Here is a 24,757-nt window from a genome sequence, read left to right on the forward strand (position 1 = left end):
TTTTATGCTAATGGCCACACTAATGTTAACAACATATATGTTCAGCAGTTGACCTGAGAGAGAAAACTGACCATAGAAAAATACAGTGTATGCTACTCACCATGCTAATGCCATATGACAATGCTAATGCCATAAGATATGTCAGTTTGTTCTAATGTCCATGCTAATACTATTGCGATACACGCAGCAGTTGACCCAAAGAGAAAAATGATTGTAGCAAACTAGATTGCACTAATGCCCACACTAATTGCAAAAGCTCAGAAGTTGACCTAAAAGAGAAAACTGATCATAGAAAACTACAGTTTATGCAAATGCACACACTAATGAGGTTGCACTAATGCCCACACTAATGTAGAAATCTATAGTTTATGCAAATGCAACGCTAATGCTAATACCATACGCTAATTCCATATGCTCAATAGTTTACCTGAAAGAGAAAACTCACAGTAGAAAAACTAGTTTAAGTTAATGCTAATACTCAAGCTAACACTAATGCCATACGTTCAGTAGTTGACCTGAATGAAAAAACTCACAGTAGACAAAATATACTAAATGCTAATATCCAAACTAAGGCTAAAGCCATATGCAACAATGCTGATGATGCAACACATGCTTGTTGTGTTATTAAAGGTGCAGTAGGCGAATTTAGCAGTTCTGGAACTTTCACCAGAGCAGTTGTTGCATTATCCACTCCCACTCTTTCCAAAATAAGACATAGGCACACACACAGACAAACTTGGAGACAATTGTATTAGAGCAGATGAAGGGTGGGGTGGTCACTCTGAGTGATTCGCCATCCTACCCGGAGTGTTTTTCCCAACTTAGGGCTGTTACAGATACAGATGTGATATTTCATGGTACCCTTTTCTATGATATCTAACAGGTAATCAGGACGTTTTCTTCATGTCAATTAATATAAAAAAACCCTTACCTTTCATTACAATCTGACATTCCTCATTGCATCCCAAACATTTTGGGATGCAATGAGGAATGAAATCGAGCTTGCTTATCTAGAAGCATTTCTGGTATTTATTCATGTACTTGCATAGACTGTTTCGGGCTATAAAGGGATTGTTAAAGGGATAACTCTCTCTATCCCTTTAACAAGCAAACTAGTTCAAAGTGAAGGATACAAACAAAGTTTCAGTCAAATGCTCCATCTAGCCTAGCATGACCCTAATACTATTTAGCTTTATTGTAAATGAGGACACCCATATGCTTTAACATGCATGCAAACTACCAATTTCTTGTCCTCTACTAATGTCAATCACACATTCATACACAAACAGTTTGCAATGTTGTGATGCATTGAATAATGTAGCTCATGCAACATAATTGCTGTCATACTGCTCGCTGTGAATAGGATGGCTGGCTACCCAATACACTTAACCCCATGCAAACGTATGGCCTCTGGAGCTGACAAACACACAACCATTTATAAAAACTGATTCTTGTCCCCAGACTCTTAGCTTATTAGCTCAACATTAAAGAATAAACTGATTCATGTAGTTTCAGCTATGATTTTGTATGACATTAAAGGGGCCATATAACACTCTCAGAGTTTTCAACCAAGGGTCTGTAAAGATACTACAGGGGTTCCACAGAGAAGATACATAAAACATATATAAAACAGATGTCCAAAAACTTTTACCATGATATTACTTTCAAAAGAACAAGAAAAACTGATTCGTTACCTTTGAAAATGGCAGGTCTATGGAGCAACATAAGCAATGGTTATGAAAATATGAGCATAAAAGGCAAGTGGAAAATCCTGCATGCTCAGTGTAACATCACTCAATTTTCTATTTCCTCCCAAGTCATGGAAGGAGTATTTAATTTTCATTTTCTCCTCATAGGACGTGCTGTTCGGCAGTTGGACCGGAGGCCATGTTGGAAGTCTAACGTTGGTGCCAGTTTGGGCAAGGTTACTACAGGGCAAATGTGAGCAGATCTGGTAATGAGCTCTCTAGGGGCGCTGAGAGGCACCCTCACAGAACTAAGAGCAGAGGGTGAATTATGGTACTTGGATACAGCGATACTGATGACTCCATTCGACAGGCCCTGAACCAGTCACAGTGGGCTGCTCCTTAACCCCTGTCTTTAAAGTGTCACTACAGAGATAACTAGGGATGTGCCAAAATACTTATTTTCCACGCTGCTAATACATATTGACCCATCCATATATAACCATGTTCTGACAGCACAGTGAGATCTGACGGTACATAATCATGAGTTTGAATGGACTTTGAACTGAACTGCAATTCTAAAAAATGCAGCGTCACACAATAGAGGATTTCAATACTTCCACACAGCAACAAAAAGGGCAAGAACAAACATCTTAGGTGTTCTGTTTAAAGTTTCCATTTTGTAAGTCAGCTTCATGTTGTTTAATGCATTTTGGAAAATGAAGTGATCATCCACTATGGTCCATAAAATGAAAGTTAATTTGTTAGATATAATGAAATTCATATGCATACATACTGTATGTGTCAGACAGATACTTTTAGAGCGTCTCACTGGTTTTCAGACTCATAAACGTTAAGTTTTTAGGCTGTGTCAAGTTACAAGTACTGTTAATTGAAATTGAGGTCCCTGTGTCAAATCATTTTGTTTGGCAAAAATGCTGCTACAGTTATGTCATTTCCATGAGATCAGGCTGCATACACTTCAAGCTTGAATAGATGCGATGTTAGGAAAATATGAGCTTTTAATTACAGGATTTACAAATGGTCAGGATGCATAAATAACTGCGACAATTTTTTATGTGTTATTTTTTATATAATTAATCGTACAGAATTATCAAATTAAATCAAAAGATATAAATACACATTTCTATAGGTAGCATGTTAAACATTAAGTAATTATATCAACTAATTTTTTGGGAAATACCCCATATAATGGATAATTAATAAAAATAAATTTCATTACATTTCAGTTTCAGGATGCCAATACATTCCTTATATGCAAATTAAAATTACAACTGATTTGCAATCTTAAATCACTGTTTAGCTAAACAGCAAACTAATAATCTACTTGTAAGTCTTAATGTTATGAAAGATGATCAATTTAACCATCATATATAGTTATGAATGATGATAGAATGGTCATATCCAGGCAATAGCAAGAGTGAAATTTTCATATTTAAATAGGCAGAGAGTGATTATTATACAATCTAGAAAAATATGAAAACTAACGAATGTGTGCATCTGAGAGAGATAGCTTTGGATCAAATGTTTGGCAGCGAGACAGCCAAACCAATTTAATAATAGTCCTTGTTTGCCATTGAGTGGACCCATTTGCAAGCAGACTGAATTGTATCACACAAGCCTGACTAAATTGGGAATTAATGCTTAGCCTTAGTGAATACATTACAATATGAATCTTGTTTCTGTCTCTGAATGTCTGTATGAATTTTAAAAGGCAGGTTATGAGAGATTAATAGCAGAAAAAAAATATTTTCTCTGAAAAGCTGCACAAAGCCACGAAAGGGGAAGTCTTGACACAGATATTAAAAAGTAAAAAGCTGCTGTTAAAACTTTGGAAGCATTACAGACATTGCAGATAACACAAACTCCATTTGCATGCCATTTTACAAGAAAAAAAAAAAGGATTTAAAAAGGCTGCATACAAAAGTAGCTTTAAACATTAACCCTAGGTTAGGAAGGATGGATGGATCCTATAGTCAGGGCTGGACTGGTAATCTGGCATACCGGTGTGACGCTTTTGTTCTACCCGCTCCGTACGGGACTCGAACCTACGTCTCCAGCGTGGGAGGCGGGTGATCTAACAAGGAGGCTAAAGGCTACAGCCTCTAGCATCAGTCGCTAGAGCACCTCTTGAGATCAGGAGAGTGAGGTTTACACACTGCACAGCTATCTACCAGCTGGCTCCCGTTACACTCACCCCCCTAAACCTCACTCCCATCCGGGTCACGGCACCAATGTGACGCTTTTGTTCTACCCGCTCCGTACGGGACTCGAACCTAGGTCTCCGGCGTGGGAGGCGGGTGCTCTAACAAGGAGGCTAAAGGCTACAGCCTCTAGCATCAGTCGCTAGAGCACCTCTTGAGATCAGGAGAGTGAGGTTTACACACTGCACAGCTATCTACCAGCTGGCTCCCGTTACACTCACCCCCCTAAACCTCACTCCCATCCGGGTCACGGCACCAATGTGACGCTTTTGTTCTACCCGCTCCGTACGGGACTCGGACCTAGGTCTCCGGCGTGGGAGGCGGGTGCTCTAACAAGGAGGCTAAAGGCTACAGCCTCTAGCATCAGTCGCTAGAGCACCTCTTGAGATCAGACACTGCACAGCTATCTACCAGCTGGCTCCCGTTACACCGGCATTTTCCCGGTGGGCCGATGCACTTTGGGACCGTTCAAGGGCAGACTAGCTATCGGGAGAACCGAGCGGGCCGGTGGGTCAGTCACAAAACGGGCCGAATGGGCCACAATAAGCTAAAATGAGACGCCGCATTATGCAAAATGGACCACAAAACGGTGCCGCGACATGCAGAGAAGGACAGCGAACACCTTAACTTTTGGGCCAGTTGCTACGTAAAATCCCAGGCCGATTTCTCTTCCCAGTCCAGCCCTGCCTATAGTATTAATATTTACGAGATGGTGTATCGAGAGGATATACATTAAAGATTTTGACTTAACTAGTGATTTTATTATTTATTTACCCAGAACATTACTGTTTCATAAGATGAAAAGTAACTAAAAAGTAACTATATAAGCAAATACCGTAGATGCGCATTATTGGATCTATGTTCTCCTTAATATGCAGAAATGCTGACAGTTGAAGACAGCATTCAGAAAGCGACAAATCACGGGCGTTTTGCTAGTGGAGTTCATACACCCAAAATCGTATCGGTTACCTAACGTAACCTCGGTTCTCTCTAGATGAGGGAACGAGTATTGCGTAAGCTAGCTTACGCTACGGGAAAGATTCATCTTTTCTGAGATATTGAAGCCAAAAAATTATCCTTAATTTTTGTATCCATTATCAGCGCAGTGTGGCAGCTGCAGACCTTGAGCCGGGCTAGCTAAGCGAGCTCATAGGTTGCTCTGCGGCAACTGCTGCAGCCTATAGACGAGCTTGGGCGAACTTCGCATCCAATGAGAGGCGTCCAGCGCTCACTGCATCAAAGCCTGCCAAAATGGGCGTGACTAGAGTGCATATAAAGCGTAGTTCGTAGGCTGGAACCCTGGTTTTCATTGACTGAAGCGAAAAGTCGACAGCGTGGCGCGAGCACGGCCGGCTACGCAATACTCGTTCCCTCATCTAGAGAACCGAGGTTACGTTAGGTAACCGATACGTTCTCTTCACGAGAGGTTCTCTCGTATTACGTAAGCTAGCTTACGCTACGAGGAACCCATTGTCAGCGCGTGCGCGCCAAGCATCCACTGTATGAGCCCCAGGGAATTAAGGGGGACCGGGGAGCCCTTATGAGTGGGGAAATAATATTTGGCCGGCAAGAATCGCGGGTCATTGATTGTGTAATACATAAGCACATAGTGGGAAGGGAGCGACAGAGCGGCGGTGCCGGTCTGTGTGGAATGTGTCCCATCAGTGCAGCTCACCAGGGAGCTGTAGCGTATTAAACCGCTAGTAGTTTTGCCTGCAGAGCGGGCACTTCCATATTGTAAAATCTGACAAAGGTGGAGGGAAGTCCATCCCGCTGCCACACATATGTCGTGAATGGAAATCCCGCTAGACCATGCCCACGAGGATGCCATGCCTCTAGTGGAGTGAGCCCTAATGCCCAGCGGGCATGGCAGGTCTTTGTGGCGTATGCAGCAGCAATAGCGTCCACTATCCATCTAGATAGTGTCTGTTTCGTGGCGAGACCTTTGGTGCGCCCTCGAGCGAAGCGAAAAGCTGCTCAGAGCGTCTGAAAGCAGCGAGCGCTGGTATACAATCTCAGTGCTCTGACCGGGCAAAGGAGATTGGCGTCGCGTTCAGCTATCGGTGCTGGCAGCGCCGATAGGAAATGACCTGTGCTCTGAAAGGAGTACCGATCACCTTGGGAACATAGCCGTGTCTAGGCTTTAAAATGACCTTGGAGTCACTTGGTCCAAACTCAAGACCGCATGCGCTGACAGACAGCGTGAAGGTCTCCCACACGTTTGACTGATGACAGGGCAGTCAGAAAAGCGGTTTTGAGTGAAAGGTATTTCAAATCCACGGATTGAAGTGGTTCGAAAGGGGGCTTTCATAGTTTCGAGAACTATAGAAAGATCCCAGATAGGAACCGATGGAGAGCGGGGGTTCATCCTTCTAGCTCCCTGAGGAAGCGGATGACCAGCTCGTTTTTACCCCATGACTGGCCGTGCAGGGGTTCAGCGAGCGCCGCAGCGGCCGCCACCTACACTTTGAGCATGGATGGGGATCTGCCCTTATCCAGCAGCTCTTGTAGAAATACTGAGCAGCGACGACACCCCACATGTCCAGCGGGTCCAGGTCTCTGTCGGTGCACCATTTTGAGAACACAGACCATTTTGGCGCATAGAGTCTTCTCGTGGAAGGGGCTCTAAGCGTGTATGATGGTGTTTATTACTCCTTCTGGCAGAGCGGCGGGTAGTCGTTGATCACTCACGCATGCAGCCCAGCGCTCTGGGTGGGGATGCCAGATTGTGCCGCTGAGCTTGAGAGAGGAGATCTGCTCTCACTGGGATGGGCCACGCGGCTGTCAGTGACAGCTGCGTAAGCTCCGGGAACCATGTCTGATTCTCCCAGCGGGGCTATGAGGAGCACTGAGTGGCGCGTTTCCCTGATCCTCTGCATTACCTGTGGCAATAGCGAGGCGGGAGGGAAGGCGTAAGCGGGCGTCTGGGCCAGTCCTGGGCCAGCGGCGTCCTCGCTTTCGAGAAAAATATAGGGCAGTGAGAGTTGTCTTTGGGCGCTAAAGAGGTCTATCTCTGCTCTGCCGAATAGGTGCCATAGCGTCTGGACTGTTTGGCGTGCAGGGACCATTCCCTGGGGAATATTGTCTCTGGACAGTCTGTCGGGACGTCGTTCAGGTGGCCTGGCGCGTGCGTCGCCCTCAGCGGCGCAGGTGGCACTGGGACCAACTCAGTATGCGTTTAGGTCAGATGGAAGAGGTTCCTGGATCTGACACCGCCCTGGCGGTTTAGGTAGGATACCACAGATCTGTTGTCGAGCGGACCAGGGCGTGGTGACCCTGAATGACCGGGAGAAAGCGCCGGCGGCGTACTCGACCGCTATCATTTCCAGACAATTTATGTGAAGGAGCTTTTCCTGAACTGACCATAGGCGAAAACCGGAGAGCCCTCGCGGACCGGCGCCCCAACCCGTGTTGGGCGCGTCTGTCGAGATGACTTTCGGCGAGATACAGCTCCCATTGTCACTCCCGCTGATACCATTCGGCCACTGTCCAGGGCTGCAGAGCTGATATACAGGTCTGAGTCACCTTGATGGGCTGGCGGCCTGTGGCCCAAGCCGGCGAGGCGCTGGTGTTTAGCCAATGCTGAAGCGGCGCATGTGCAGTAAACCCAGCTGAAGTACTGCTGCGGCTGAGGCCATGTAACCTAGCACTCTCTGGAATTTCTTCAGAGGTGTGAGGCTGTTCATCTGAAAAGATCGCGGCTAGTCAGCTGAACACGGCGTCGCAGCTGTGTAGATAAGCGAGCCGTCATTGCCACAGAGTCTAGTTCTATTCCCAGGAAGGAAATGGTCTGACTGGGCTGTAGTGAGCTCTTGGTCCAATTGACTGCAAGACCCAAACTGTTCAGATGGCTGAGGAGAACTGCTCTGTGAGACAGAAGCTCCATATGTGACTGAGCCATAATCAGCCAGTCGTCCAAATAGTTCAGAATTCGCAAACCCTGACTCCGCGGGGAGTGCGGCGCCGCATCCATGCGCTCGTGAAAGTACGGGGTGCTAAGGACAGGCGAGCGGAGGACGGTGTATTGATAAACCTGGCCGTCGAGGCGAATCTCAAGAATGGCCTGTGGCGGGGATTTATCTGAATCTGAAAGTATGCATCTTTCAGATCGAGAGAAATAAACCAGTCCCCTGGCGCACATGCGCGAGGAGTTTCCTGATTGTAAGCATTTTGAGCGGTCTTTTGCAAGCACCTTGTTCAAAACCCTGAGATCTAATATGGGTCTGAGGCCGCCGTCTTTCTTGGGAACAAGAAAATAACGGCTGTAAAGCCCGACTTCGCTCAGAGAGGGTGGCACTTTTTCTATGGCCCTTTTGCACAGAAGGCTTGCTATTTCTGAGCGAAGCATGCACGCTGCTTCCGTGTTCACCGTGGTTTCGAGCAGCTCTGAAGCGAGGAGGCGGCGTCGAACTGTAGCAAATAGCCCTGTTGTATTGTGCTTAACACCCACTTGGATATCCCTGGAATAGCTTCCCACGCTTTGAAGCGTAGCAGCTAGAGGGTGAATGGCCAATTCGCTCTGATTGCCGCACACAGAGCTGAACAAAATGTGTGGCGCGTTTAGTGTGTTCATGCATGATTGCTCGCAGACAGCATGAACAGGCTGTTTTGTGAGTGACTTCCGATTGGAATGAATGGGGAAAGAGTCACATCTGTTACGTGATCGCTAAAGCATAGTCATGAGCACGGGACTTACACACAGAGGAATGTTTGCTGGCCGTGTAACAGAGCGGGCAGAGAATGAGCGCTGCGCGCGCATTTGTGAAGCGCCTTCATTGATTCTGGCGCTTCGGCGGTTCAGTAACCGCTTTATGTGAGTGTGCTCTGGTGGGGACACGAGACATGCAGTGCTTGTGTGCAGAAGTGAACTCTGGATTGTGGGCACATTTTCTACACATAGGGCTGGTGCGTGTGACAGAGCGGGCAGAGAATGGTAGCGCCTGCGCATTTGTGAGCGCCTTCATTGACTCTGGCCTTCGGCGGTTCAGTAACCGCTTTATGAGGCGTGCTCTGATAGGGAGCACGGGATGTGTTATGCTTGTGTGTAGAGGCGAACACTGGGTTGTGGGCACTTTTTCTACACATAAGACATGTTTGCTCTTTACAAGATTTATTTGGGTCGCCGTGAAAGCGGCGTTTGAGTCTGAGCAAGCGGGCAGTGTCACCGGCTTGTTGGCTGCTAAATTCGCCACTGTAGTAGCCTGAGAGAAGGGGACTGACAGGGGCAAAGTTTTGGCGGTGGTCGGCCGGCGGGACTGAGCCGTCGTTTGTTCAACAAAGTTAGGAAGACTTCGGTTGCTCTGGTTTCAGCATTACCTTAAATCGAGGCCCGCGAGCGGCGGTCTGCGGCGGCTGTCTGAACGCTGATCGAGGCGGCCGCCCTGTCGGCGCTGAGAAGTCTGAGTTTGTTGAACTGGAGCTGTGAAGAGGCTGCGTGCAGGAGGCTGGTCACGTGAGCGGCCTGCAGAGGAGCTAAGCGGCAGCGGCAGGAAGAGGTTCATGGCTTGGGTGGCATTCTGGACTTCTGAGAAGCGGTCAACAATGCCGCTCGCGAGCCGAAGAGACCGGTCGGAGAGAGCGGTGCGTTGAGGAGCGTGGAGCGCTCTGCTTCTCCCATGTCGGCTAGTGTTAGCCATAAGTGTCTCTCGGTCACAGTCAGCGATGCCATGCACTTCCCTAGAGCTTGGGCTGCAGCTTTGGTAGCCTGAAGGGCGAGGTCTGTCGCGCTCGTGGATCAGTAACAGCCTCTGGGTGCCTGCCTTTCTCATCCCACTCCGAAGAAGGTCTGCTTGTAGGATCTGTAAAACTGCCATTGAGTGCAGCGCAGATGCGGCTTGGCGGCGGCAGAATAAGCGCGGCCAACATAGGCGGAAGTCGCTCTGCAGGCCTTAGGCGGGAGCACAGGCTTGGAACGCCATCTCGCGAGGGCGGACAAAGGTGTGCTGCTACCGAGTCCTCGACCGGGGAATGGATGAGTAGCCTCTCTCAGTGGCGCCGATCCACCCGATCGCGAGAGAGGTGGAGGCGTGGAAGCGGGTCCTGGCTGAAAAAGGAGCATTCCACGACTTTGCAAGCTCTGTATGTAATTCCGGCAGGAAGGGGCGGCCCGGGCGCGGGTGTAGAGCGGCGATGGCTTTGAAGAAAGCAGCCGTCGAGTCTGTTGGGAACCTGCTCAGGGGCGGTGACCACTCGAGCCCGAGGCGGTCGGCGGCCTGTGTGAGAGGCGTGTTAACTCCCGCCGACTCGGGCGGGTCCTGCTGGATTCCTGGGCCGAGGAGGAGGCTTGGGAGCCTGACCACTCCTCGCTGTCGAAGCCATGATGGAACAGCGGCCCTTATCCTCCGCCTCGTCATCCGAGATGGCAGCAGTCGCGGCCGCTCGGCGGCAACTCGCGGCGTCCGAGGCGGGGAGGGTGGCGATGCTTTCGAGGAGAGGCTCGGTGAGGCAGTCGCTTCAACCACAGTTTCCGGCAGCCTTTGTGGCGGCGCTTCTTCCTGTGCGGCTGAAGGTAAAGCGCTGGCGGTTTCTGCTTTGAGCGCCGAGTCGAGCCCGCAGGGTCGACATCGGTAGCTCCTCACAGAAATCGCATCCGCCCTCAGCGAGGCGAGCTCTGCGTGCCCCAGTCCCAGGCAGAGAGCGCCAGATGATGTGGCGGTCTCCTGTGCTGAGAAGAGCGCGACATGAGGCGCAAGTGGGCGAGGCATCTTGAAAAAGACGCTTCGTACTCTTTTGTGAATAGTTACGTGAGAACTAGCTTGCTTTAAAAGGATACGTCGTCGGATGGCGTAGCTTCGCAGGATGGCTGAAGGTGGCTGAGGCGGCCGGCTTCTTCTAGCGCTGTCCACGCTTGCTTGATGCCCCTCGAGCGGCGACGCGGCTTCCAGGTCAGCGATCGCGAAGAGCTTCGCTGAAGAGATGAAAATCAGGGTTCCAGCCTACGAACTACGCTTATATGCACTCTAGTCACGCCCATTTTGGCGGGCTTTGATGCAGTGGCGCTGGACGCCTCTCATTGGATGCGAGTTAGCCCAAGCTCGTCTATAGGCTGCAGCAGTTGCCGCAGAGCAACCTATGAGCTCGCTAGCTAGCCCGCTCAAGGTCTGCAGCTGCCACACTGCGTTGACAATGGATACAAAAATTAAGGATAATTTTTTGGCTTCAATATCTCAGAAAAGATGAATCTTTCCCGTAGCGTAAGCTAGCTTACGCAATACGAGAGAACCTCTCGTAAGAGAACCTGCTGCTTTCACGTGCACAGCTGTTCGTGGCAGGCACTGCAAGTGATTAAAATATTTGGTCTTTTTCTGAGTGGCTGTGGCAGCCACGGCTGCTTTACACAGCCAATCATACAAGATTTTACTGGGCTCATAGCAGACTGCTGAAAACATGGAAGAGGAATTTCCCAAGTTATATTATGCTTCAAAAATCTCGTAGAGATTTGAGAATGCACAAGCTGGTTTGCCAGGTAAAAAAAGAAGGGGAAAAAAACAGGAAATTAACAGAACTCAATGTCATGTCATGAAGCTCTATGTTAGTCATAAACCTCAAACAATGTATTTTACTCAATTCTAATGAAATTATAGATAACAAATAAAATATGATGATGAGCAAAATAATGCATCAAGATTGTGAGCAGATCACAAACATATGCAAATCAACAATAAACACAAATGCCATTTTTACTTTATCATTCATTTATCTCATGCTTTATCTCAAGTTTCATGTTATCAACTGATTATGGCTTAATTGAACAACTAATGATTTGATATAACATCTATATGAACTATATACACTGTTACAAAAACAATGTGAGCCCAGTTTAAAATCAGTTTGGTCCAACTGCATCTAAATTTGACAACAGATTTTTGCCAGAGCACTTCTCAATCAGGTGAGGTAAAATAGGTGCAGAATATTTCTCTCACATTGCAAGTTTGCTGCTGTTTGTGTGCATGTCGGTAACTCAGCTAGTTCTTGTTGATTATAACTATGGCAACAGTCCCCACTGAAATCGCGAAGCGAGCACCGTCTTGACTGCACAAAACGCTTCCTCTAAGAGAGAGAGCGGCAGATTCCACCGCTTGCTGCGTCTCGTGAGAAACGGCCATCACACCAAACTCTCGTGAAAATATAAACACATAAATATAAACTTAGTGAAAGTGCTCCAGCTTTACTTTAAACAATCATGAAATGGCAAATGTTTCTGGTCATTGTGCAGTGTTAATGACACAGTGACACAGAGGAGGAGACGCATGCTTACCTTATTTCTGTGGAGTGATCAAATAATGAAACGAAATCTTGAGTTTTGCAGCATCAGAAATGAGGGGTCATGATCAAAGACCATTAAAATAATGTGTGAAAGTGAAGAAATTAGGACAGCAATATTTTACTATAGCAAAATATAATATAAATACAAAAACAAAATATAGCTTTTTTTGTAGCCGGTTTTGATGAAAGGTTTCAAAGACATTTATTTTTTTAATGCAAATTAAGGCAATGTAAGTGTATTAAGAAAGTAAATAGGACCAATTTTGATTTCATGTTGACTTCAACCAAATATAAATTAATCAACAGAAGCTGAAAAACATACAAAGCTGGCCAAGTCCCATTAAAAGAAACACAGCAAATACCTCTTAAACCTGCTGAACATGATTGAAGCATGCACTTCTAAGAATCCAAAACCAGACACCCAAATAACTGTCCTTTATACTCCCTGCCATTAATACAATATATTTCCAATCATCCTGCTTCTAGCGGCAAAGAGGTGTGTGAGTTTATGTTTGTGTGTGTGACGTTGCAAGATAGGTTGCGTGTAACACAATAACACAGTGGCAGGTCTATTCGAACATCTTGTCAAGGGCACATCTAAAGGCCAAACAGCTGCTCTTTACAAGGACTGCAGGAAGCCCCATTTCCACTCGCCAGTCTTCAAAATCATAATGGCTGATGCTGGACGCCTCCAGCTGCCTCGTCCTTGAGCGGGGAGGAGAAAGAAAGCGGGAGAGGCACACAATTACCATTTAGATCAGCAGGGACAAGACTGAGTCAACACTCACATCTGTAATCTCGCCAGGTCCTAAACAGTCTGTGTTTAATAAAACTGAGACGACAAGATTACAGGTGATTCATGGGCTCCAATCCAGGCAGGGCGGGGCCAGATCTCAATAGGCTGTGATGTCACAATGGTCCGCTGTCTAATTTTTTTCCAAGTATCTCATGCAACATTAACACAACACACTAATAGGTTTTGAAGTAAAACATCTTGGTTGAAGTGCTTGTAAAAAAAGGAGCTTAGGGAGCTTTCATACTTAAAATATGCAATGCAATTAAAAATGTATTTTCAGTGAATCAGTCTGTTTAAATTTTGACAGTATGATTTGTTTGCATCATTACTCAAAAATATTAGTTTCACCATGAATTTTTCATGTATTAAAGTGTTTTTGCAGGAAAAGAAAATATATATATATATATATATATATATATATATATATATATATATATATATATATATATATATATATATATATATAATTTATTCAGTTTATAACCATGCATTGTTGTTGTTCTGATGCATATAATTAAATAATAATATAATTATATATACTGTACATCCTTGTTCATTCTTGTGTTAATTTTGTGAAAATAGTAACTTTTTTCTTATTTATTTTTACTTTATTATTATTACAATTTTTTTATTTCTTGCATTAAACATTTTTGAACAAATATGGCTAGAATAGCTTTTAGGTCAAAATGATGGTTTCACTAACTGGACTAAATAATAAAACTAAATTAAAAAAAAAAAACTTTTAAGTGATTTTAGAGCAAATCAATACATTTTGGTATATGTAATGAATATCAGCAAAAGGCTGAAAAATATTGAGATATCAAGAAGTTTTTTAGCTACATTGCCCAATTCTAGTTTTAATCAGATTCAAGGCTGATGGAAGTATGGCACAAGGGAGAACACCAAAGCAACAGCCAAAATAAAGATTTTCATTGCCTGGCACTGAGCCTTATTCCAAACTTAATACATATTTATATATAGGCCAACACTTTATCTGTCAAAAAAACTTCAAGAGGGGGGAAATGCAAAGAGATAAAGTTCAGCAGAACAGCCTGGCATCCAGGGAAGAGGAAAATGTTTGCTCGGAGTGCTGAAAACAAATTGCAACGTAAGCTGGAAGGGCCATTTGTTCTCCATCAGTTAAGGTACTGGCATGGGTAGGGTACACACTGAACGCGTCGTTCTAATGATAATGCATTCACAAAAGACAAGAATGAGATGGAAGCCAAAAGAAGATATTTAGCAATACTGCCTTTTGTTTGTTTCCTCCTTTGTAATATTTCAATTTCATCTCAAGTGGTGTTAAATAACTGTTTAGTTTTAAGTTTAAAATACAAATTAATCAGCTCTTGCTCTGAGCTTTCAACGTACATGAAAGTGAAAAGAGTTGGAATACGAACATGTCTGAGAATTTGCATTGAACATCAGGTGTTGATCACTTTAGAGCCCATTACATTTACAAAGCTCTCCAGTGAAAGGTAAGGAGTGTGTACTGGATTGTCGTGTGACGTCTCTGATGTGTTGGTTCAGATGAAGCAGCTCTTCACCATACTAAAAGAGATTGGACAAGAGGCTCATCAGGGTCAATTAGCCCTTTAAAAGCCTCTTATTACATTAGACTCTTCACATCTGAGCTCATCTAGTTGATTGTCCAATTGTGTTAAGTTACTTGGGTTGTTCCTTTTGAAAAGATTTGAAGGAAGAAAAAGGCCATAAGTACTATTGATTCTTGAGACTATGGTAATAATTTTCCATAGGAGTAGGCAAGGGAGAGAGAGGAAGGAAAGATAAGACATTGCATGATACAGATGAGCTCTCAGGGTCCAGAATTGCACTGAGAAGCTACTTTGAAACTGTAACAGGCCAACAATAAATTATTTTATGTAGTTTTTTAGTGAAATTACCTAAACATCCCTAAAACAAGAAATCTTTACTTGAGAAGCAAAAGCATGTAAGATAAGACTTATTCATACTATTAATATTCTTAATTCCCATTCTCCCACTCACTCTAAGTTGTGTCGATGTAGTGACACTAGGGGTCTCTCTTTAGAGCCTCGGTTACCTCTTATCTTTGAGAAAAGGCCAATGAGAATTGGCGAAAAGAATTTGCATGCCCCTCACCTGGACGTGGGTATAAAAGGAGAGAATTGTGCGTCTGTTCAGACAGATTTTACAGACAGATTCAGACAGCACTTGTGTTTAAGCGAGCTGAGTAAAACCCACTGCAGATCCACTCACCTTCAGCATTCGCTGTTGAAAATACGACGCATTTCAGCGGCTTTTCTTCTTCTGCACGCCAGTGCAGACTACGTCCTTGAGCACTTCGGCAGCCCTTTAAAAGAGTATATATTCTCTAAAAAGAGTAAAACACACTGATGTTGAAAGTCTTTATAAAGACACGTGTGCTGAAGCTGAGTGGATCTGCAGTGGGTTTTACTCAGCTCGCTGAAACACAACCGCTTGGCTCCGAAGAAAAAATCTGTCTGAACAGACCCACTCCACCTTGAAGGTTTATGTAGCCACGATAGCGGCTCACCACAATGCAGTGGACGGTAAGTCGTTAGGGAAGCATGACCTGATCATCAGGTTCCTTATAGGCTCCTGGATAATGAACCCTCCTAGGCCATACCTGTTCCCCTCATGGGATCTCTCCGTTGTCCTCTCGGACTTTTGGGGGCCCCGTTTGAGCCGCTAAATTCAGTCGAACTAAAGGCCCTCACCTTGAAGACGGCCCTCCTGATCGTGCTCAATTCCATCAATAGGTTTGGGGACCTGCAAGCGCTCTCTGTCAGCAACACTTGCATGGAGTTCGGTCCGGCAGACTCTCACGTAATTCTGAGACCCGTCATCAGAGGGAAAGCCACTCCAGCCACTAACTGCCCTGGTCCTTCTGCCTACGGGCACAAGGCCGCAATGGTTAGAGCTGGGGGGCGATTTGGGGACCCCAATGGGAGCGGTTCTGCTGGGTGAACCCCCAAGGACCTCACATAACCCAGTATGCTCATTTGCCCCGATCGAATTCTAGGATGAGACAGGCGGCTCGCCCCAAGGCAAGTTTAATGTCTCATTCGGGGCTCAGGAAGAGGTTGAGCTCTCGATCGTAGCATCAGAGATGGGCTGTTACTGTCGAACACGGAGGACTCAGCTGGGCTCCCAACCTCAGGTGTGGTCACCATGATTGCCCGGACTGCCACGAGCGTCGGGCTCAAGTGGAACCCTCTAACCTGCATCCAGGGCGTACACAAAGATTCCTCAGGTGGACAAGGCAGTTGCGGTGCACTTGTGCCCACAAAACACCACCATCTGGCGGAATCGCCAGAGGCTCTTGTCCAAGACCTATTAGTCTCATAGTCCCTGTCGGCCAAAGCATACAGTGCCACTGGACAGGCCATCTCCGCCCTGCATGCCATGGCCCTCCTACAAGTTCACCAGGAAAAGGCACTGAAAGAGCTGCATGAGGGTAGCCCTGACCTGGTGGATATGAGGCACGACTACAGGGTTCACTTTCTTGAGTCAGCCCTTGCCCCACTAAGGGAAGTGGGTTTCAGCATCAATTATCTCGATGACTGGCTGATTCTAGCTCACTCTCTAGATCTATTGTGTGCGCACAGGGACCTGATGCTCAGACACCTCAGCCAATTGGGGCTTCAGGTCAACTGGGAAAAGAGCAAGCTCTCCCCGGTGCAGAGCATCTCTTTTCTTGGGATGGAGGTGGACTCAGTCACTATGACTCAGTCAGTCAGTGCTGAACTGCCTGAAGTCATTCAGTGGAAGAACAGTTGTCCCATCGAAACAATTTCAAAGGCTCTTGGACATATGGTGACCTCGGCAGCGGTTGCGCCTCTTGGGTTGATGCATATAAGACCACTCCAGCACTGGCTTCAGACTTGAGTCCCGAGTTAGGAATGGCACCATGGAACGCATCACTTGGCCATCACACTGATCTGTCACCACACGTTCAAACCTTAGACGGATCTTGCATTTCTGCAGCAGGCATTCCAATAGAACAAATGTCCAGGCGTGTTGTTGTCACAACAGACACCTCTAAGTTAGGTTGGGGTGACATTTGCAATGGGTATTGCCTTGTCTCCTGGACAAGACCTTGACTGTGTTGGCATATCAACTGCCTTGAGTTGCTGGTGGTATTGGTGGTATTGCTGGCTCTGCGGAGCCTTTGGATATTGATCAAGGGCAAGTATGTGTTGGTCCAGACAGACAACAGGGTGACAGAAGAGGCTGTCCCCCTCCACTTCGAAGGTGAATGTGACCATTATAGCGGCACACCATGTTGCGGTGGATGGTAAGTCCTTGGGGAAGCACGACCTGATTATCAGGTTCCTTAGAGGTCGCTGCGTTTGCAGGGTTCCTCCCCTCCGCGACCTAGCGTGGGGGCTTCTTTCCATATGTGGTACTTCCCAGTTGGTAAGTCCATGTGATGTATTCTCCACATGTTAACATCCCCTTACGGCAGGATGTGGTCTCCGTGGTGTCTTTTCCCCATGGGCAACATGATGCAAATACATCTTTGATTTGTTTCGTTTTTTACTTTTAATAAATTTGCAAAGATTTCAAACAAACTTCTTTCACGTTGTCATTATGGGGTATTGTTTGTAGAATTTTGTGGAAAATAATGAATTTAATCAATTTTGGAATAAGGCTGTAACATAACAAAATGTGGAAAAAGTGAAGCGCTGTGAATACTTTCCAGATGTATGTATAGGTGGCTAATCACAAGCATTTTTATTCATATTGCATGACATTTGGTCACATATGCAAGTGATTTACTTGCATTGTAGAGGCTAGAGTAAAACATTGTCACAGGGTTTTTAAGAATTGATATCCAGATCGTTCAAATTCAGATCGTTACATCTACATATGTAGTAAAAAGTAGCTTGTTGCTGGAAAATTACTGTAATTTGAAAACAACTGAACTACTGTCATGATTAATTCAGCTAAAACTTTAGTCAAGTAATAGTAGTGTTGCTGCTTTAGTTAGTCACTCCCAAACACTCTACTGAGGACAGCATTTCGAGTGCCTTAGAAATATTATTCCAACGTAATAATTTTCCAACATGAATCCAGCTTCATCAACTTCACCAACATTCACATGGCATTGCATGTTCGGCACATTACACAAAAGGATCACGTCAAGTGCTTTAAAGATGCCCTGTCCTGAGGATCAGTAGAGCAGCGGTGATAGACTCTGTTCACATAGAAAGTCGTTTATCAAAGTTAGATTGTTTCTCTTTCTGTCCGCTGCCATCTGACTGTGCTCTAGGAACATGTTGCCTTTACCCGCAGCTAGTTAGTAAATGATGATTTATAACTCCTGAAGCCAGGAGTCACATTTTGATAAATCGGAATGAAGTCTCAGATGTAATTTTTAGGGCCTGCAGTTGTCCGTGCGTATCTTTGTATGGTGATAAATGGAATGGGATGGTCACTCTCTCTCATTCTCTCTCTCACTGACAGGATTCAGGACTCCTCTGGTGAGCACACTAAAGGAGGCAGGTGACCATTTTTGATTGGAACACAAATAAGTCATCCTTGGGCCAGGACACCATGGCTCCCTTCGTGTGACCAATGGTAGGATTAATCAGTCGGACTGCAAGAAACACATATGATACAAGGAAGAATAAAGCCACTGCAGGACAATTGTTAAATCCTCTCACTGAGCCTGACCCTTATATATATATATATATATATATATATATATATATATATATATATATATATATATAAAATCTGCCTTTGACACTGCTGTGAACCTGCTTTCATCCTATTCCCCCCCAGCCCTGTCAGAATACTTAGCATTTTTTCTCACTAAAACAGCATATTTTGAGAACATGTTACTTACAGAACAGTGTAAAGGTGGCATCTTATTAAATTTCACTGGATGCTTTGTAATGAAACAGTAGATAAACCCTCTCACTGGAAAAATGGAGTAAGAGAGGGATGCTGATGCTTTAGCAATCAACTTTATGGTAATCCTAAATTTTGTAAAGGTGTCTGTGTTCAACAAAGCTAATAGCTGTATGCTAAACTAGCAGGTTATTTGGTTAGTGGTATGCTAAGACAGCAGGTTAACTGATTAGCATGCAAATACAATTTTTTTATTTTTTTTATTTGACCATGTATAGCTTTGTCTATATACTATGGAATGTAAAAAGATAGTTCTGACTCTAAATTCTGATTTAATAAGACGTGTTCGAATAATTGTATAATAACAGTAAATCAGAATCATAATTCTCTTTATTGGCCAGGTAAGTAGCACTTACTAGGATTTGACTTGCTGTTTAGCTCCAAGGACAATTAAACATGGTACATCATGTACTCACAAATACAAAATATACATAGAATGTAAAATTACGACATACAATATACAATGCACAATAAACAAAACAATTGTAGACTGCAGCTGATGATTTTTTCAGCTGAGCGTATGATGCGCTGGAGTCTGCCTAGTTCACGAACCGTTTTGCGTCATTGAAATCGCCCATAATTATGAGTTCGGAGTCTGGGTGTTGTCTCTCTCTATCTGCTGTGCCTCTCGCACGCAGGCTTGTGTTGGAACGCAGACACCGACCAAAATAATCAAGATAAATTCCAGGGCCAGTAAAATGGTCTGCAGTTTATAAAAAAAGTTTCCAGTTTGGGAGAACATGTACATGAACATGGGTTTATCAGGACTGTCAAATTATTGTACCAGCCTTCTTTATCTAAAAACAGATTCCTCCACCTCGTGATTTCCCGGATGACTCGGTGGAGGTGAAATACCAGAGCACGTTGTCCAGTATTGTCTTGCACAGCCAAGTCTCCGTGAAACATAACGGAAGAAGGTGAGTCTTAATTGTTTTAATGAGAAGTTTAAGTTTGTCTATTTTATTGCACAGGGATTGAACATTAGATAAGAGCATTCCTGGCAGCGGTGTGTGAAAACCCCGCCGCTGAAGGTGCACCAAGGCCCCCAATCTTCTACCTCTTCTCCTGTGTCTCACAGCCAGTGATAGAACTGTAGCACTCTTAGTTAGTGTCTCTATTAAATCCAGTGGTATGTAAAAATTTGGAGTCATTCCAGGTGATATTGTATCTCTTATGCTGAGAAGTCTCTCTCTGGAGTATGATATTGAGTGTTGTCCAGCAATCATGGAATTAACAAACAAAAATATAAAAAACAGATAAGAGCAACACGCCGAGGCTGCCATCCGAGGCGCCATCTTAACATGCAACCCTGTAAGCACACATTCTATATTAAAATAACTAACACATGGCCTTTCATTGCTTTTAGCTTTAAATTACATAGATAAGGCAGCATATGTCAAAAAACGTTTTACAGGTTTGTGATCAGGCACTGAAAAGAGTACCTATTTAAAGTTATTTTTAGCCAATAGAATCACAGTGAGGTCCAAGGGGGATAAGATTTTGCAGGGGCATAGATTCTTGCATTACACATGGCCCCTTAAGTGCTGACGTTAAACACTAGCAAGAAATCATTCACTAATACTTATAATTGCAAGATTCGCAGAAGCATAAACATCACTCTGAGCACTTGCTGTCCTATCAAACTTTGTGTAAAGGATGAGTGTTTTCAGTTTTCCACCAGCAACTTAGAACTGAACAGGAAACATTCCTCATGCAGCAGAAGCGATAGCGGTGCCACAGAGGAAAAAATTTAATAAATAAATAAATACAAAATCAAAAGAAACACAATGGCCGGAATGGAGACACAATCACAGGTTCAGCTATGAATAATTCAATGGTTTTCAAAAGAAAAACTGAGAAAGTTTTGCTTAAGCACAAAAAGCCAAGCAAGCCAGCTGCCCTTGTAACTACTACAGAGAGGAAGCTATTGGTGCCATTAGAGCAAGTGGACCGTGCAAGGGTCTGCGTGCTAATGCTAAACTAGCTCTACTCTGCAGTGAGTAACACCCAGTGGACGTTACCTGGACAGGTGGCAGTGCAGGCACTTTTCTGGACGCTCTGGCCCTCGCAGGACGTCCCGCCGTTCAGGGGAGTGGGGTTGGTGCAACTCCGGCTCCTCTTCTGCCACCCCCGACCGCAGACAGCACTGCAGGCCGACCACGTGGCCCATGTGGACCAGCCACCGTTCACTGCTCGTGTGCCCAGTGCAAAGGAGAGGGGAAACGAAAAGGAGCGTATTCAATAGCATGTTACCTAATTTTCTTTGCAATTGTATCGAAATTGGTATCGAGAATCATGAAATTGGACTGGTATTGGTACCGACTACTGAAATATTTGGTATTGTATTCACTAGTTTGCATCATTATGTGTCATTATACTATGTGTCATGTTTGAAATATTAAAATATACATTAAACACAGGCTACATTTACATGTACACCAAAAGTACAAGGAATAGATTAAGATGTTTACGTGATTTGGGCAACCCTCTTAAATCCCGTTGACATGCTACTTGCCATTACTCTGATTATTTGTTGAGAAATTCATGTTTTAATGCTTTTTATAAATTAAAATTAATTTAAAAAAAACTTTTCCCCTTTTCCACCATCGGGCCGAACAGTTCAACAACTGGTTCGTAATAGCAAGGGCGTACCCAGGAAATTACATTTGGGTGGGCCACAATAAAAATGGATGCCGAATTTAAATTGTAATTTCTTTTAACAAATTTTCCATAACAACAGAGAAGCAATGCATTCAAACATTTATTTCAAACTTTCAGAAATCAGAATTAATAAATTTTTTAAACTATTTTATAAATATATATTTGAAGTTAAAAAATAATCGATAGTATTCTGGGTGGGTTTGCATCTAATGTGGGTGGTCCCAGGCCACATGTAAATAAACATTCCAGGTTATTACTATGTGTAGCTATATTGGTACATATAAATCAAGCATATCATTAGTTCAGACAGGCCATGATAGTAAATCTTATGCACAGCTGATCAAGATGCCTACCAACACAATTCAAAGTGCTTATCAGAGCCATTCTATTCAAGTCATCCGTTATTCGTTTCCAAGCTGCCTTTCCATCGCATGGATGCAGGCTGCACTTAACACCCTCCTCTATCCCTAGTTCCAACTCTTGTATGGCAGCTTTGCATTTAGTTTTCTCTACATCTTTCTTGGACTGCCACTTTGGAATTCCTTTATTTAATGTGCTATTGTGCCTTGTTCTTGACATACCAACTTGGTACACAATATTTGAGGTTCTGTTAAGTGACCATTAAATAAATTATGCAAATGAGCACGTATACCATGTTGCACTGTAAAAATTCTGTCAATGCATGGATGGGTGGGGAGTTTGGCCAAAACAGAACCACATTGCTGACACCAACAAATTGTTTAATTTGCATCTTAGTATTCATTCAAAGTATTTAAGTCGAAGCATTCTTTTGTAAATAAATACATACATTTCTACATATATAAGAATCATTGAAACCTATTCTCTGCTGTTGCCCATGTCAAGTTACAATACTAGCTATCACTCAGTCTCTTATGCAAGGTATATATGAATGTAAATGGTAAGACTACAGGGTCAAATTAGAGACCCTTTGTTGGGTGGGACTTCTTAAGGGATTAGCCAAAATTGCATCTCACAATGATCATGCGGTGTGTATCTTGGTTTTCTGCGATACATTTTTACACTGTAAGATTTTTAAGGCACCAATAATTTGGCTTGTGAAATGCATAATCTTGGAGGATTCTTCCCGAGTCCCAAGTTCACGCAGCATTTTTAATCAAGACTCCAGCCTCTTCTCTCTTGGTGGGAAAATTGAGCAAATCTGATATCTTCTCCCCACTGGCAACTCGACTGATTTGTTGTCCTGGAGTCTTGAACGCCCGTCAGAGTCTATATTGTGTCTGTAGCTGCACTCTAATTCTCTACGAATTCTTGCTCTGGTCGGGTTGAATCAATTCTTTAGCTTCTGTTCTACCACTGATTGCTCACCACGAGGCAGTAAATTGTGCAACAACTCGGGGTCCTGATTACCTCTTAGCACACTGTTGAGCCAAGTCAAGACAAGCCTTGTTAAAATGCAACTCCAACCTTTTGTCACACAAATAACAGCTCACACACCACCTACAGATCAGCCAATAAGTATGCCTGCAAGACTTCAAATTAGTAAACTAGACATTTTAATGTGAAGCCATATATATATATATATATATATATATATATATATATATATTAGGGATGTCAATTTAACACGTTAATTCAGTGTGATTAATTTTACAAAAAATAACGCGTAAAAAAAATTAACACAATTAATCGCATACCCACGGACCATAATAAGGAAGATTCCTGAGAAATTAAAGCTTGTAGTACCACCTGTTTACTCCAGAGGGCAGTAAGTGACATTTCAGCTCTATGAGCTATGCGCAGTTAATACAGTGAAGAAAACACTTCAGTAGGCAGAACAACACAAACATTCGTTACGTTCTTGTGTTCAAAACACTCGAAGGAGCACAAATGCGATCTAAGGGATCTCAAGATGTGTTTAAAGATTGAGTATTAAACTATATTTAACTTGACACAGTGACCGAAACATTTTATTTTTATGACACAACACACAGACATCTGACGCAGATGTAAACTGACGAGCCCTTAAACAAGCCCTCATATTAAATCTCCAACTGATTGACAAATTCACTTGTGAAATGGATTGCTGTGAACTGTATGCCAATGATTGACTTATGATCAATAATATGGTAGTAAACAATACATTGTATTCTAAAGCTGCTTTTTGTATGGCCTTATCAATGATTAAATCTTCTGCTACAGGAATGTAAAGCATTTTAATTATATACATATTTTATATATATATATATATATATATATATTTTTTTTAATATTTAAAGATAACTATGTATAATTATATATTGAAATAAATATGTATAATCATTATATATTGAGTTATTGTTATATGATGGGCTTTCTCAGCAAATATTTGTATATGCGATTAATCACGATTAATTAATGGGGACACCATGTAATTCAAATTTAATTGATTGACAGCCCTAATATATATATATAAAGAATTGCATGAAGGACCATGCCTTATAGTTCTTTTTATTAAAAGCTATTCACAGGGATTTTTCTTTAATTCGTTTTTACAATGGTAGCAAATTAGGGAACATTACACAATTTGAAACAGCAAAATTGTATAGCGGAGCACCTACCATTCATGTGCTATTTCTCCTTTTCCCTGTGTGAGGGCTTCATTGATTGACAGCAAAAAACGCAAACAATAGAGTGAAATTTTCTTGGCTCACTTTTGCCATCTCTTTGTGGCGCCTTCCATCAAACTGGCCTCAAATCACTGCAATTCAAACTAAATTCAACAACTTATCTAATCTCACTTCATCTGAGATATAATTGACAGTTAGGATTCTTTTTTTTTCTCAATTAAAAAAAAAACATGCTGATTGAGTTTACTGACTGCCACCAAGTAAAAGAGCACTCTGGATTGATGGCCAGATTATTCCAGTTTAATGCAAATATCACACTGTTGTCCCTTGTTATCATTATGCTTCATAATCAAACCGGAAAGAAAAAGCAAACATTCTTCCTTGTTGGCATGTCTTTCTCTGTGGTTGTGGTGTAGCGGTATTGGAGTATTCTCTGAAGAGCTGTTCCGGGTACTGAACTACGTGTCATGTGTGATTGACTATGTCCGGATCAGCGGAGATCGTGTCCGGGGTTGTAATGCATGCTACCTTAAGAGTGCTGCTTGTCCTGGGACCCTTCCGGGGTTAGTGATGCTCTGCAGCTGTGCATTTTAATAAAGGTCAGCTAGCTTATAA

General features: G+C 43.6%; 1 protein-coding gene across 1 annotated transcript in view; it reads right to left on the reverse strand.

The window, feature by feature from the left end:
* Positions 1-24,757, reverse strand: part of LOC127663293 (netrin receptor UNC5A-like) — a 347,540-nt gene that overhangs the window by 95,277 nt on the left and 227,506 nt on the right. The gene's annotated exons all lie outside the window — the stretch shown is intronic.

The sequence above is a fragment of the Xyrauchen texanus genome, chromosome 23 (genome assembly GCF_025860055.1).
Source record: "Xyrauchen texanus isolate HMW12.3.18 chromosome 23, RBS_HiC_50CHRs, whole genome shotgun sequence".
In the NCBI taxonomy this organism is placed as follows: domain Eukaryota; kingdom Metazoa; phylum Chordata; class Actinopteri; order Cypriniformes; family Catostomidae; genus Xyrauchen; species Xyrauchen texanus.